Source organism: Panthera leo, chromosome B2, assembly GCF_018350215.1.
Source record: "Panthera leo isolate Ple1 chromosome B2, P.leo_Ple1_pat1.1, whole genome shotgun sequence".
NCBI classification, from domain to species: Eukaryota; Metazoa; Chordata; class Mammalia; order Carnivora; family Felidae; genus Panthera; species Panthera leo.
In genome coordinates, this window is record NC_056683.1 from 7420984 (window position 1) to 7438133 (window position 17150).

A 17150-nucleotide genomic window follows, 5' to 3' on the forward strand; every position below is an offset into this window, starting at 1 on the left:
GAGGTTCCAACATTGGAGGAACGGAAGCCACGTGGGAATTACTTTATTATTCGACGGAGGCTTTCAGGTGGCTTTCAATTAAAAGGAATATTGTCAAGCACATCCCTGGGCCCTTTTTTCCCCCTTCTCCTCTTCCTCCTCCTCTTTTTCAAATTTTACAAGCTCTGAGATTTAACGGTGGAAATTCCCTAAATATAAATTAAGCATTACGTCCACCCAAGACATTCTTCCTGGCGCTCAACCAACAGTCTGGCATTAAAATCTTTCGTGTGACTCTTGGGAGATTAAGGGGTGTGTATGTCTATGTGTCTGTGTGTGAATTTTCCTTCACGACAATTATCCTCCATTATGTAAAGATATGTGTTAAAAAGTATACGTACCAAAGTCAGAAGGGATGTAATCTCCCTGAAGAAATCTAACAACTCTAAGGAAATGTGGGTCACACTCTACAGAATGGCACCCAACAGTTACGCAGCAGTTACCAGCAGGCATACAGACTTCTACGGCTAACGCCATCACCGGTGTGAATATCTCCTCCACAGCCCAAATATCCAGCCCTCGCGTCTTACCTCTCAAGAGACCATGATGCTGAGGGCATTAGTCAGGACAGGGCGATAATGGTGCAGCAAGATACCATTCCCAAATCCTTGTGACTTGTCATAAGACCAAAGCTTAACTCTGGCTCGCACTCCACGGCCAACCTAGGTTGGGCTATCTTTCCATCAGGCCCCTCAGAGACCAGACTGTGAAGGCTCTATGTCAACAACGTGTGTTTCCGCTGTGATGGGTGCAAGGGGATGGACTAAATCCCACGGTGACTCTTAAAGCCTCATTGGAGAAGCAGCGTGTGTGACCTGTGCTCACATTTCAAGGGCCAAAGCCAGTCACATGGTCACACCTAACCGGAAAGGGGACAAGAAAGCACATCTATACTAAGAGTCCCAAGGAGGGCAATCGATACATTACTGTGCATCCTCAGTGACCACAAGAGTCTGACAATGCCTTAAAAGAAGAAAACATCTCTTAGAGCCTATAAAGGCGATCACTGGGTTCTTAAGGTATATCGATCCCATCTTATTCTTACTTATATTTCCAGCCCCAGGACAGGGAGCTCCGAGTCTGTTTGACAAAAGAGAGAGACTAGACAAGGTATTACAATAGTCCTTACTCCTTTGAAGCCCAAAGGTAACATGGCAAGTTAAGTAAAACAATTATTTTGGCTGTTGATAACAAGAGATAACAGGAAATGTGTTCCTCAAGTACTTGCTAGGTCCCTTATGAGGCAGGAAAGGGGTGTTCAGTTTCCAGTAAGCTTGTTAAGACAAATTCACAAGAATTTATGGAAACGATGTCCTTGCTAGTCATTTAAAGAAGACCGAGAGAGTATGTCATCACTCAACTACCTTTAACACAGAATCAAACCTTCTCCCTGTTAAGCACTAGGGAAAGAGTATGCCATTTTAATGCGAGTCAGTCTCTCCTCTATTAAGACATACAGAACAGCAAAAGAATGTCTGCATAAATCTGGCTTTCCCAAGAAACAGTCCAAAAACTGTATTATCTAAGAGAGAAGCTGAAGGTCAAATGGGAAGGAATACATAAGAAGAGGAACCTTATTTTCTCTAGCTCTGAAATACTTTCCTAGCATTCCTTCTCTGGTACATTAACCCTGCCCTACACCCTGAACTTTGAAATGGGGAGGAGTGAAGGAAATTTATTGGAAGGAGACTTGGATGCTTTTAGTAATGTTAGAATACTGCTTACTGTTTACTAGATACATGGAGAGACTTAAATAAAAAATTCATGCCAAACGGTATCTGTACAAGAGACCAGCTGTTCCTATTTATTCCAACAGACATGGTTACACGGGACTCCGAACTCTATTATCCAGGCTCAGCAAAGTACTCTAGCAACAACCGCATGGGCTTTGAAGCATTGCAGGTCGCAGAACGAGGTCTTTATTTTATAGAGAAGTGCTGAGGACAGTTTATTCTAAGAAGAACTCTAAATTCTACATGAGAGCCATCAAATCTACACACACACACGCACACACACACGCACACACACAATCTTCCTGTAATGTAGGCCCAGCTCCTAAATAAACTACTTTCTTTTTCCACCCACCAAAGACTCCCAAGACTAGCCAGCCCCGCCCCCCCCCCCCCAGCCCCACCTTTATGTTCATCCCAGATGACTGACACCATCCCTTGAAATAGGACCAGGTACTGGTAATTCCAAGATCAACAGTCCTTCAGGGGGAAATCTGGAGTGAATGCACATGCTTCCTTCCTAAAGGGCCTTTGAATAGAGTCCTCTCACTCGACAGACTTGTGAGCACTCTTATTTTTTATTTTCATTTTCTTTTCTTTTTTTGATCCACATCAGTAAGTGCCTGAGAACCGTGTAACTACAAGCAAGAAGCTTCTACAGCAACAGCGGACTTTCCAGAGGGCTTTCTAAGCACCAGGTGCTGGGCTTGGGGCTTTATCATTCCATTTACACCTTAAAACGATCCCAGGAGCTGTGCCTTGTGACTTCCTTCCAAAGACACAGTTCGGAAAGGGTGAGAAGAGAGTCACCGTGCACTGGAGAAACCTACCACCACATGACCTCACACATTATCATCAGGCTCAAGGTCAACCATGATAAGCCATGTGCAAGGTCTACACCCTTGACTGGAAGCGTTGAAGATGGTTGTCCATCTCGGCAACCTACCTTCTAAACCTTACAGCCCAGTCCGATCGTGAGACGAAGCACAAAGGAAGTACAGTCTACAAAATGCTACCTCGTGTGCCTCAGAACTGTCAAGTCATCTAAAAAAGTCGGAGAAACCGTCACAGATCACAGGAGTCTGGGGAGACAGGACTACATGGAATGTGTCCAGGAGGGGGTCCTGAACAGAAAAAGGGCATCAGGAAGTTCAATGCAATTCAAAATAAACCCTAGAGTTCAGTTAATTATGAAATACCAATGCTGGTTCCTTAGTTTTGACAAACCTACCACGAACAAAGGTAAAAAAGTAACAATAAGGCAACCTGGAACAAGGGTATATGAATACATTCTTCCTGTCTTTGCGATGTCTCGGTTAATCTAAAACTATTCTAAAATTCATTTTGTCTGTGAGCACCTGGGTGGCTCAATCGGTTGAATGTCCGACTCTGGAACTTGGCTCAGGTCATGATCTCACAGTTCATTAGATGGAGCCCTGCGTCGGGCTCTGTGCTGACAGCAGGAGCCTGCTTGGGATTCTCTTTCTCCCTCTCTCTCTGCCCCTCCCCAGCTCATGCTGTCTAAAAAAAAAACAAACTGTAAAAGAAAAAAAAATTATCTTAAAAAACCTCTGAGGTTAATGCTCTTCATCTACCTTTATTGAATTGTTTTTACATGTTTATTTAGTTTTGACGGAGAAACAGAGCATAGGCAGGGGAGGGCCATAGAGAGAGAGGGAGACACAGATGCAAAACAGGCTCCAGGCTCTGAGCTGTCAGCACAGAGCGCGATGCAGGGCTCGAACTCATGAGACGTGAGATCATGACCTGAGCCGAAGTTGGACACTCAACCGACTGAGCCACTCAGGCTCCCCTTCCCCTCCCTTTTAGAGTTGAAGATTTGGAAGTGCCTGGGTGGCTCAGTTGGTTAAGTACCCTACTCTTGATTTTGGCTCAGGTCAGGATCTCACGTTTTGTGAGTTCAAGTCCCACACGGGGCTCTTTGGTGATGGGGTGGAGACCATTTGAGATTCTCTGTCCCTCTCTCTCTCTGCCCCTCTCCTGCTGTCTCTCTCTCACACACAAAATAAACAAGTCTAAAAAAATTAGAGATGAAAATTTAGAGGGTAGATCACTTCCCTAAGTTATAAGCTAAATAGAAAAAGGTCTTTGTCAGACACGTCTATTTCATTTCACATCGAAGCAACCAGTGCAATAGGACTGCAGACACACCCTTGCAGAAGATCTATTAAAATGATTTTATGCCAGGCACGTGCTAAGAAACTTCAAGGAAATTTAGTTCACTTACGTCCCTCATAATAACGCACATGTATGTTAGCACATACTTTTAAGTAAAGAAGCCGTAACGTTACATTCTCAAGATCTCTGTGTTCCCCACGAATTTCAATTGCTCAGTCAATGCCATGTGATGATCACATTGAACAAGAATTAGCTTCGGGTTTTGCCAAAATGTTGATGCTTCATGATTCCATCAGAGAAAGAAAGCAGCAGCCACTGGATGTGTCACCCCCTAAGGCCCCACCTCCCACTCTCACTTGCACACCACATCCCTCCTCCGGGTTGGGCTGCTGCAGGGCTAGGGAGCTCAGCCTGCCCGCATAACGGGAGGAGGGGTTACAAGCCAGGGGACCCTTCAAGAGGAAATGAAGGTATCAGCAGAAGGGAAGATGGGTACACGCTTTGGTTTCCATCAGATCCGGAGATACAAGACCAGCTGTGGCTGAGCCAAAAACCTGAAGAAAATGAGAAGCCCTCTGAAATACAAACGCTAACAGTGTTATCTCCCAAGCCAACGTTTCCCACAGTGTGAAGCCAGCCTCTCTGGGAAAACTCCAGTCTCTTCCCAGGAAGGCGCATGCAGTCCAAGACATATTCTTGTTGTTTTTTTTTTTCCTTGGGATTTGCCAAAATCAGACAGTAGGATTCAAGAAATATTTCTAAATACTGGACTTAATATATTGTTCCCTGTGAGAGTATAAAGTGGAAGTTTTCCAACAAGTAAGAAAACAGGCTGCCTTCTGTGTGTGATTAGATTAGGCTGCCTAAAGACATGTTTTTCTCAACTTGTTCTATTTACAAGTTTTGCTTTGTTGTTGTTGATTTTTGTAAGGCAAGTAATTCCTCAAATTATTGATTTTATCACTGTGCTGATTTCAGGAATAGCTAAAACTCTCCCCACCCCAGACCCTGCTTTACAAAATATCCTGAAGCAATTAATTAATGGCACCATCTCTGTTTTAACAGGAGAGAAGGATAAAGAGAGGAGGATGGGAAAACAATGAATTTTCCCACAATATCACAGAAAAATAGCCGGGGGTAACAGATGGAGCGGACTCTCCTGATTTACTGCACAATGGAAATAGAACCAAATCCAAAGTTTCACTTGTTCCCTTCACCAGTGGGAAAGAAACAAACGAGATTCAAGAAGCCATCATCATTCCCCCAGATAGACAGACAGACAGACAGACACACACACACACACACACACACACACACACACACACACACACACACACAGAGCAACTTGGCAAATTGGTCCTCATCCAAAACGGATCCTTCTTCTCAAGAATCTTTGCTATTTTTATAGCTGCACTCGTGAAGAATCTTCTCATTTGGGAACCCTGGGTGGTTCTGGCTGGAATTTTTAGCTTTCTAGTCTCATACCAGTAGGAGAGGCCAGCGTGTTGAGAGGCCATAGGGATGGCTATATTTCCAGGATCACAGTGGCGAGACAGAGCGGCCGTCAGAGGACTGCCCTTCGGGTAGATTCTTGGGGACTTAGAAGCACTTAAGCCTGTAGAGGAGTATCCGCACATCTGCTGAAGCCTGACCCTCCCTCAGATACTGTCTTCACATCCTCCGCAGCGTCCACATTCCAGATGGATGGACACCGAATTCACCACACTCCTCTCTCCTTCAATTCCTGTCCTACCACCTGCTGAACATTAAACTTGGTCTCAAAGGCCAAACTCTATGGAATAAGGAGAGGTCAGGGGTTTCAAAGCACTTGCCGATATGCTTTTTAGAGGCCTTTCAAGTTTTCATGAATGGGGTTGGGTTTTCCTGCTTGCTTGACCAACTTCCCACGCGGCGGGAGAAGCATAACCATGTGAGACAGCGGAGAGCAGACAGAACACATACGTAAGAATGTGAAGCAAAAGGTCACTGCTGAACCTTGGGGTCTTCACGTCCCTATTAGAATTTTCAGACTAGTATCATTACCTCTGGTGGTAAAGCCACACGGATCGGTGTATGAAGTAGAACTGATTCAGCCACTTGCCACGCGGGAAGCACACAGCACCATGACAGAGCCTTGTCTGACGCCGGGTACACATATATGGCTGAAGCCATCAACCAACAGTCCTGGACGTCCTCTGCTCAACAGCCATCTAGGGGGAGAAAACAAAAAGCTCTTTTTCTTCCCGGTCTTCGCCAGTTTCTCTGGATACACGTGACTCTTAAAATGAGATTTCCATGATAACCCTTCGCTGTATTCAATATGCAGGTAATACATATAAATACTAGAATATTATTAAGAACGGATAGGCAAAAGTATTTTAGTACCTTTGAGTCACCTAGAGACAGTAACTTTAAGGTTTATATGTAATCTCCCAAACTATTTCTAAACCTACACATTCAGGTATGCACGCCACAAGGTATTTCTTAAGAAGACCATAGAAAACCCTACAATATTGTTTTAATGATTCGTTCAGTATTTTATTGTGCGTTTCTACTATCATTTTTATGACCACCTTAACACTATTCAGACAATTACAAAATTTACATCAAAAATAAGATGGTGACCAGGGCACCTGGGTGGCTCAGTTGGCTAAGTGTCCAACTCTTCAGTTCAGGTCACGATCTCATGGTTCCTGCATCAGGAGCCTGCTTGGGTTTCTCTCTTCCTCCCTCCCTCTCTCTGCCCCTCCCCTGCTCGCTCTCTCAAAATAAATACATAATTACATTAAAAAAAAAATAAGACCGTGTTAAGGAATTCTTAGAGTAAACCTTTTTATATACGTTCAGTAACAGTCTTAAGATAAATTCACCTAGAAACTATATTGCCAGGACTATGATTAAGCACATTTCGTGGCTTTTGATTTTATATATCGCACAATAGTCTCTCAATAGTGTATAAAATTCCCTCCTCCATAGGATGTATCCCCCCACCCCATACCTATAGTAAAAGTGGACTTCTAATTATTCCCAACCTTAGCCATATTTGATAAAGAGTGGGTCTTCTAGTTTATACTGCTTAAAGGGAGATTGCTCTCATATTTAAATTTTAAAAATACACATAATATTTTGAAACCTCAGCTTGGCACGGATACTCATAACCAGTAACTTGCACAAGTTAGAGGAGCTAGTTAACTATTTCAGAGGTGCCTTATAGATCAAAGTCCTACTGTGAAATGTTTCCATTTCTTTGTTTGAGATCATTCAAAACGCTTGGAGAAATTTCCCAAGGCTCAATATATATCCAAAGGGTCCAATGAGAATGAGGTCTGTGTTTTATGTTTGTTTTTTACTAGCACCTTCACCTTACCATCAGAGACTTACGTCGATCATACTCTTTCGTTCATGACCCACTGGAATTTCACCTTAAACTGGCATGTATGTATGTCTGCAGATATGTGTGACTATGCATCTATGTGTATGTCTACGTTTGATATATATCGATGCGTGTGTATACACACGCGCGCGCACACACACACACACCAGCCCTTGCATTCTTCCCCTTGCTTTCAGTAAAGTAGCCGCAATGAGCCACTCGTTCTGTTCCGCAAATAGCACAGGCTGATCTCAGTTCTGTGAGGAGTGGGCATGGCCCCACCCAGTCATCGTAACTGACATCTGTGGGCAAGACACCGAGGTACACCTCAATCACGCGCGCCTGTTGGCGAAAGCTCACTCACGCACCTGCTTCAACGGTGTGACTTCAGCCTGTGGGTTTTCCTTGATTGATGTCGGTGTAACTGCACCGTGTTCTCGGGGGGGTGAAGGGAAGTGGGCTCTGCTCAGAGCAGCTTGTGGTGCCTCGCACTTCCACTTGATATCACACAAGGAATAACAAGTTAAAGAGGCGGGCGCATGTGCCCAGAGGCTCTCGGTGCCCTCACGGACAGACCAGAAAGGCACCCGACCTTACAAAACTACAAAAAGCGTGCTTTGAAAACCAGGAAAGAAGCCAAGGCAGCATCTGTCTCCCCCTGCACAAACCTCCCACCGTGAATCACACTCACACGCGCACATACGCACACTCACCACCGACACCCCTACCGCTACCATCAGGGGACCCCTGATTGTACTACATCCGTGACACGTTAGAGCTTTTCATTTTCCTTGACTAAGGCAACTGGTCTGGCCCAAACCGTAAGAGGATTCCTTGAATCATTCTGACCCACCCAAATCGAGGAGGGGGGGTGGGGTGCCTACCTGAGCAAACCTCACAATTCTGAAAGAGGCTCAATCAACCCGAAGAACGGGTTGTGCCATGTCATGTCCATGTAGGTAGCTTTGCATCTTTTCACATTCATCTCTGACATTAACGTGTTAAGTCTGCGAAGGTAAAAACCCAATTCTGGATCTCCGTACCCGCCCCCCAGTCAAGGCCGGTCTGCCATGCAGGTCCCCGGATGTGTGATCTGACAACACTGGACCACCTCCCATCACTTCCTGCTGGGCACTCGTTTCAGGCTTTCTACTATGAGATTTAAAGCAGTGACTATAATTTTAGGGGAAAAACATGCTAACAGGGAAGGATCCAAGCAGAAAATACTTGTATATTCTAGCAAAGTATATGCAAAAGAAAAGAAAATCACCAATTGGATGAAAGATCACATCTGGCTTTGCAAACCATCCGTACCCCCAAGTCAGAGTACCTGGAGAAATGCTGGCAAAAATGTAATAATTTTATTTGGATGAGCTATATAAAATTGTCATTTTTTTTCTGTACGACTAACACTGACAATTCGTAAGAATTGGCGTGAATATTTCCTTCCATTTGCAACTTGCCACAATCCTTTTGGTGAGGTGGACAAAAAAGTTTATGAAGGGCAGAAATTATCATTTTCTTCATCCTCCTAATTTCAGCCAAACTCTTCCCACTCTTTACCTTCTCCCTCAACAGTCTCAGATGGAGGTGGCAACAAGAACACGAACTGGTCACCTGGAACCTGATCTGAGTCGGGGGCCAAGTTCAAGGACCCGAGGTAGACTTACACTTCCACTCATAACGTTTTTGTTTTTGTTTTTTTAAAGCAGGGCTCTAAAAATAAAGTTTTGCCCTCTCATTTCTTCTGTTAGGGGACCTTCCACCCTCATGAGGGCTTTTAACTCAACCCTGAGTGGGTTTAAGACGACACTTGAAAACATAATCTGTTTTGGGAAGCCTGGGTGGCTCAGTCAGTTGAGCATCCGACTTCGGCTCAGGTCATGATTTCATGGTTCATGAGTTCAAGCGCCGTGTCAGGCCCTATGCCGACAGCTCAGATTCTGGAACCTGCTTCGGGTTCTGTGTCTCCCTCTCTGCCTCTCCCCCACTGACGGTCTGTCCCTCTCTCTCAAAAATAAACAAACGTTAAGAACAATTTTTTAACCAGAAAGAAAATATAATCTGTTTCATGTGCCATGTGGTTTGATTTCGGGGCTCTAGAAACTGAGCTGATCACAAATCGTTTTTCACCTTTTACGTCTGTTTTCTACTCCTGGTCCCAGGACTGCCTAGACATCTTCTAACCACCTTGCCTTCCTCTAGGAAGCTTGACACTGGAACACAGAGTTTTCCAGACACCTTCGCGAAGTACAAGAATGACGGCATTGTTATCCTTTACCATTTTCAAACAAGTGTGTGCATCGAAGGGAAATATCCACATCTAAAGGAAACCTATCTTTGCAGGAAGTAGAGAAAGGAGCGGAAAACACTGTTTCTGAACCACACGTATAATAACCAGGAAGCCCCGCCCCCACTTGGGGTGGTAGCCAAATGTGTGCTGGGACCCTCTGACAGGTGTTAAAGGTCAGGCATTAGAAAAGATACAAATGGACTATAATAACGTACAAAAAACTCCTTTGAGGTCTGTCAAGAACCCAAGCACCGCGTGTTGATAAAAGACTGCTTTCGGCACACGTCAAGCGGAACCCAAACTGACTTTGACTCTCCCTTTTGAGAAAGTATATTAATTGATGTAGTGCTCTCATTTCTGTATCTTTCCCTCCATGAAAATTCTGTGCATCTTCAGTCCGCAGCGTCATCACCAACCAGAGTTAGAATGTGACCGGGATAGAGATGGGGTAGAGGTGAGGAGACAGAAACTCCAAGAGTTTAGACCCCAAATTACAAAGTCATGACCCGAGCAAAAAAAAAAAAACAAAACAAAAAACAAAACGAACGGAAACCCACAACCAAGTGTTTACCTAACATAAACTAAAAGAGGTTCCTCTCTTCCGACAATGCCACCCGTAAGAGCAGTTCCTGTGGTGTTATTCTGTTAGAGATACTGTCGGTTCTTGTATTGCAAGACAAAAACAGAGATATGGGAAAGCCCAGATACAAGCTCCCACGCTGTCCTGAGTAGAAACGTGTAGCCCATTTTGTAACATGACCAACAGGATGCAGAAGAACCGGGCACGCTCTTGTGATACGCGGCCACCGAAAATGACTGGAACAACTATGGATAGCAATCATACTAGGGAGGCACACGGCTTATTGTACGGGACTCAGGCAGGCTGCCTCACTTCGCGCCCTTAGGGCCCTTCCCAGAAACCGTGAGAGGTCAAGACCCGTGTTCCCATTTGACACATGAGCCAACGAAGGAGAAGAGTAAGTAACTTGCCCAAATTAAAGCTGGTGGTGAAGTTAAGAGTCAAACCTAGTTCCTCCCCAAACCACAGCTTCTGTCAGGTCTCTCGGAAACTCCTGCACAGGCCAAGCGAGAAGGGACTATAGGGGTACGAGGTGAGGACTCCAGCGCACTTTCCATCTTGCCCACTCAGGACAGGTATCTAAGAGATGGTCACTCAGCTTCCACATATTTACCATAGGAGACTACGGCTCTGGGGAAACCAGATCTTTCAGCTGCTTTGGAAAAATTCACCCAACTTATAGATATGTGTATAAATGTTGGCAGCTAGTTCTTTTCACACACACACACACACACACACACACACACGTTGGGGTACCTGGGTGCCTCAGTCAGCTAAGCATCAGACTTTGGCTCAGGTCACGATCTCGCAGTTCGTGTGTTTGAGCCTCGTGTTAGGCTTTTGTGCTGCCAGCTGCAAGCCTGGAGCCCACTTGGGATTCTGTGTCTCCCTCTCTCTGCCCCTCCCACACTTGCTCGCACTCTCTCACTCTCTAATAAACATTAAGACACACACACACACACACACACACACACACACACACACACCCTTGTATGGACAAACACAACATATCTGGAGGCTGAATGGGCTTCTGAGGGCCACGAGCTTATGAAGTCTGTCCTACCTCACGCTGAGTCCCATTTATTACATCCACCAGGAGGCCGCACGATGCAGCCCAAGTCCAAAAGTCCCAAAGGAGCCTTTATTACCTTTATTAGTGTATATTAGGGCTCGGTCCATTTTGCAAATCAAAACTCTCCTGAAAACTACAAATAGGTCCCATGGACAGAAAAGAGGCACAGTTTTAACAACAGAAGTGTCTGTTTCACCACACGTGCAGTACCTGAAAACGAGCAGTAAAATACCATCACAGCCACTAAAAGCCGGCCAATCTACCAGCAACGACAGCCGCCCCCGGGTGCGATTAGACCACATTTTGCCAGATCCACAAACCAGTGAGAATTTCAAAAAGGCAGATCACAAAGGCAAAATGCACCTGCAGGAACCACTATCCCCATAACCTTTCTTGTCCCTCTTTCCCCTTCAAGTCTGATGATTTGGCAGCCCTGGAACTCTTCTGAGAGGAGTCAAGACTCACTCTGCCAGCCACAGCTGTTCAGAGCTCGGCCCAATCTGTTCCGTACAGTTGGCTGTATTATAACAATAATGTGGCTACAGTTCACCTTCATTTGCTGCAAAGATCATTAACTATCCCTCAGAGAGATCTAGCATTGGAGAGAGAGAGTGCCCAAGGCATAATAAATGGAAATCTCGGGGTAACGGGGTTCACAAATGGTAAGATGATGCCAGCAAGGCCACCTGACCGTTTCTATGGTCAGAGAAGAGGAAGAAAACAAGGGCAGGCAGGAGAGATGGAAACTCGGAAACGGAAAAAGGAAAAGCAAAAACGTGCCTGGCCAACGTGGATGTTCACATGAGGAGAGAACAGAGAATAAAAGAAAATTTGAAATAAAGACAACAGGACATTTTTGTTAAATCACAGTAAAGACATGATTTGACTTGTCTGACGACTCAAACAATGCACTACAAAGCTAGGAGGAAATGTGGCAGGAGTCAGAACAGTGAAAATGAATTACACTCCCGTGTCGGAAGAATGCAATATTCTACACATTTTTTAGTATTGTGAATTCAGTGCAACCTGTCTGAAACCACATATCTGACCTCCCATTCATAAAACTGCTGAACTACAGTGCACACTGGGTGTGGCTCTTCATTCCATTCATGTATGCAGTTATTAAAGTCTTATGTGAGCCTCATTTGAATCTTGTTCTACCGTCTTTCCACTCAACTCTCTCTCGATTAACATATCGGGGAACTTCAAAGAAAGTTCTGCATGTTATATAAACATCTGAGAGTTCTTCAGTTGTTACCAAAAGCATCAAAATCAATACCTATTCTAAGGTGCAGCTGTATTAATCGAAACTACATTCCTGTCAATAATGGGTAGACAATTGGCGGGGGAGTGGGAGTTCTACTGGTGAACCCCACTCGCTAAGAATTTACTTTCTGTGAAACTACACAGGTGATACTTTCAAGAAGCAAAAATAATAGCTCTGTGTTCTCTGTCTTCACCATTTTCTTTACCTTGTTTTCCCTTAGTTACATATACATCTAGAGGAACGGTTCCCACCTGGGGCAATTTCGTCCATTAGACTTTTACGGTTATACACTGGGGGTAAGGGGGTATTCCTGAGAATTCGTGGGTAGAAGCCAGGAGTACTAGTAAATTCTATAATACAGAGGAAAGCCCTGTACAACACAGAAGTATCCAATTCAACATGTGAGTAGCGTAGAGGTCCAGTAACCCTGCCTGAGAATTGCTTCAAGGATTCAACTCCCTCCTGGGATCATATGCCATTTGATTTTCAGGAGTAGCCCTTCAGAAGGAGTTTCTAAATGATATCCTGCTATCTCCACAAAGCAATAACATTTAACATAAATGAAAAGGAAAGCAAGGGGTAGAAGTTGAAAACTAACTCAGAAGCACAATGGAACCCTAGGAAATCCTATCATAGCACCAAACTTTGCAAAAGACTTCAACCAGTGACTTCATTACTAAAAAATAAATCAAAAAATTTTTTAAGAATAGTCTAATTTAATTCACCTGGAAAGTAGCTTCAAAACATATGCCTCAACGACAGGGAAAAAAATAAGAAAACACGAGACGAATATTTTTTTTTTAATTTTTTTTTAACGTTTATTTATTTTTGAGACAGAGAGAGACAGAGCATGAACAGGGGAGGGGCAGAGAGAGAGCGAGACACAGAATCGGAAGCAGGCTCCAGGCTCTGAGCCATCAGCCTAGAGCCCGACGCGGGGCTCGAACCCATGGACCGCGAGATCGTGACCTGAGCCAAAGTCGGACGCTCAACTGACTGAGCCACCCAGGCACCCCACGAGACGAATATTTATAAAAAGGAAATACAGCCTTGTCCACTTGTTGTGGATACAGACACGCACATACCCCCCCTCCCATAGCTACCGAAACCCAAAGACTCTGTGTTAAAGCTCCTAGTTGGCTTTGAACAAAAGCAGCTCACCTGAGGGCTGAAAAAAAAAAAGGTAGGATTTAACCCTTTCCTGAAAGAGAGACAATCCTCCGCAACCACACCTGGAAACAGATCAGCGGGCTTTGATGTGCTCATCTGTCCTCGGCCCGAGAGTCACCCTAACATTTATAGCGCGTGGTAAGAAGTTCTTGGCCGTGAGGTAATGTGGTGTGAGCTCAGGTCACCTCCCAACCTTGCCAAACAAACAGAGCTGCCAAGGATCCCTTCCTGTTGCTTCAGCCTTCAGACTGATGTGGTTGCTCACCTGGCTGGCGCGCCTCCTCCCCCCGATCCTCACTCGTTTCCCTGGGGTTTGAAGCGTGTGTGGCTACAGGAAGGTCTGACATGCTCAGGCTCCTCGACTCTTTGGGATCTGCCTTGGCAGTCATACTTGGACTCAACAGCTCCTGGGAAGGAGAAAGCAAAAGGGAGGTGCGGTCTTTAACCGGGATGGAGGGGTGACTTCCCAGCCCAAGGAGAACATGTCCTGCCCTGTCGGGATGGGGCAATCGCTTCTGAAGTCGAGCCCAGGCCTCCCCGGCACAGACCATCCACCAGCTATCGTTCCAGGACAGACTCCCGTTCGACACACTAGGGACACAATGACAAAGAGATCCATTCACTGACTATTGAATGCTCACTATACACAAGGTACTGGGGGCAGGAGAAATGGACTGGGGAAAGGCATGTGTCCGCAGACAAGGAGACTTTATCTGAACAATCTGGGGGAGGGGGATGCTACATGTTGCCTCTTAAGCAAATAAAATATAGAACGCCAATTTGGTAACCTCATTTATGAAACTGTCCGTGTGTTAAGAAAACAAAACAAAAAAACAAAAAAACAAAACCATGGATCTAGTTTTGTTACCACCCTAGCCACTCCCCCCAGATCTAACCCCAAAGTTGCTTTTGTAACCCATTGTGGATAGAATCCCCCACCAGGTTAATGGAGTTAACAGCAAGCTCTTAATCTCCAGTTTTAAAAAGGAGAAAAATTAAGGAGCAGGGGGACTGGATCATTCCTACTGTAACCAGGTCAGTCAAGGAAACCTTTAGTAGCCAATATACTTATACCCACTGGAATGTATTAAAACACCAAAATCCTGTCCAGTTCAATCCCAGAAGGAAAACACGCAGAGAACAGCAGCATTCAGCAAGGGGCATTGAAAGTATTTTCAAGTCTGGGCAGAATTCTAGAAATTACCAAACCAGCCAATGATGTTACACTAAACAGAACTCTCATCCTAAATATAATTACATTACAACTCCTGAAGCCTTCTTTCCTTTGATCGATGGGAGGTTAGGCTAAGCGGAAAGGACACAGGGATAGGGCTCAAAGACGACCAGGAGAAAAAGTAAAGGAGATTCACAGAAACCACGTCCACAATTCAGCAGTTTGCTTTGCAGACAGGTAGACCATTCACGCACTTCTTTTTACTCACAAAACTCAACTCGACACCCGAAACTACCTTGTTTATTAGACTTACTGAATTTTAACAATTTAAATCACAAAATGATTATATACCAAAAAGAGGCTTTTTTTTTTTTTTTAACTTCATGCCAAGAATGTGTTTTCTCCTCCAGGGACTTTTTCTGGAATAAATACCAAGTTGATCACAATACCTCCTACTCATCTTCCAGTTTCCCTGAATCAGGACATTGTGAACAGTATATTCAATTGTACCTGTGTGCATACACATGTATTTCATTGTGACGTCGTATTCATACAAAGTGTTGGCACTGTGCTCTCTTAACTTACACAACCCTGTTTGGGACACCCGGTTACCTTACCAAGCAAAGTAACCAGTCGGAATTAAGTTGCTCAACTATACCAACTAGTGTCAGGGAAATTTTTTCCAATTTTTTTTTTTTTTTTTTTTTTTACATTTACTTATTTTTGAAAGACAGAGAGACAGAGCACAAGCTGGGGAGGGGCAGAGAGCAAAGGGGACACAGGATCCGAAGCGGGCTCCAGGCTGCCAGCTGTCAGCACAGAGCCAGACGCGGGGCTCAAACTCAGAGACCTCAAGATCATGACCTGAGCCGAAGTCAGATGCTTAACCGACTGAGCTACCCACACGGCCCGAAGGAAATTTTATTTGAGAATATATTTTTCTGAATAACTGCGGTGGACACAATTTTTGTGTGTCCTCTTGGAGAATGTACATAAACTATCAGTGGAGACCTGTCTATTATAATCCTGTCATCTGTGGTATTTGTGATTTACAACAGGAAAATCATCTGTTTCCCTGATGACCAAGGAGAAGTCTGAACCGTATATAATGTAATTAAGGACACAGTAAGTCAATGTAAAACATCCTTCGCACTTCGCCGTCTGCAAAGTTTCTTACAGGCACAAAGTATTTAACATCGTGTCGGATGGTTTTATGAGCTTCCTAGGAGTCGTATGTTATTTAAACAAGAGAGTTTTGCCGCCCCAACCCCAATCGCCAGATCTGCAAATTTCAGAAACTCAACAGAGGAAGTCTCCCCGCAGCATGCCCCCTGGCATGGCTCACAGCCAGCCAAAGGAAGCAGTGAATGGGCACTTCAGTAGTCAGACATATTCCAAGGACATCCCAAAAAACACAGTTCCCTGAGGAAAACAAATGGCACCAGGACATAGAAAGAGCAGATAACGTTATGTTCCACTGTGTGCCACACGCCATGCCTCTTGGTTCCTTCCTGACTCCCTCACTTTAATTAAAGCCTGATGTGGACAACACCTCACATCTACTGCACATCTGTCAAACCACTGAGAAAAGGAAAAAGTAAAAGAAAAGAAAAAGAGACAGACAGAGGGAGGGAGAGAGGGAGGGAGGGAAGCAGCAGCCCAATTTTACCCAATAATAAATGAAGAAGTGACGACTGCCTGGGGAGATCTTTGAGCCCAAAGTGCTGGTGGCATTTCTTTCACGGGTCAACCAAGTTGGTCACACTGTCCAGGTCTGCAGGGGGGAGGGGACAATAATTATTCCAGTCCTCACAGTGCTTTTGAGCAGCCTAGTCTCCTACACACACACATCTCCACTTTCCCTCTCACCTCTATTATTCTAGACTTAGCTCAAACGTCTGCAGATAAACACAGGAGGGATTACTCGCTCCCTCCTTTGTGCCCTTACAGAACTTTTCCTTCCGCTCACATAGCACTTCTTGAACTGCATCAGGCATAACTAACTACATGACAGTTGCTCCCAACAGCCCCCAAATGCCCTGAGGACAGATGATTCAGCATCTCACGTACCTTTTATCTCCAGAGTCTTACAGAGGGTCTGGCTTATAGTAGGTGTTCAATAAACATCTGTTCAATACGCGCCAGTGAACCAAGAACCATTTAAATTATACAAAAGACTAAAAGCAAAAAAGCCTTTTTGCCTTTAGTAAAGGTGAATGGGTGAAAAGAACCTCCACCCTCCAATCTCTACACTTGAAAGGATTCTAAAGACAGGGTATTTTTAAATATAAAAGAAAAACATTCTCAAACACA

At 44.6% G+C, this 17150-nt stretch overlaps 1 long non-coding RNA gene across 1 annotated transcript; it reads right to left on the reverse strand.

Moving 5' to 3' along the window:
• Positions 1-5955: 5955 nt before the first annotated feature.
• Positions 5956-16852, reverse strand: LOC122219516. The gene is made up of 3 exons (XR_006202418.1): positions 16507-16852; positions 13929-14070; positions 5956-6118 (listed from the first exon to the last, which is right to left on the reverse strand). It is a non-coding gene; the product is annotated as an uncharacterized LOC122219516 (long non-coding RNA).
• Positions 16853-17150: the final 298 nt, after the last annotated feature.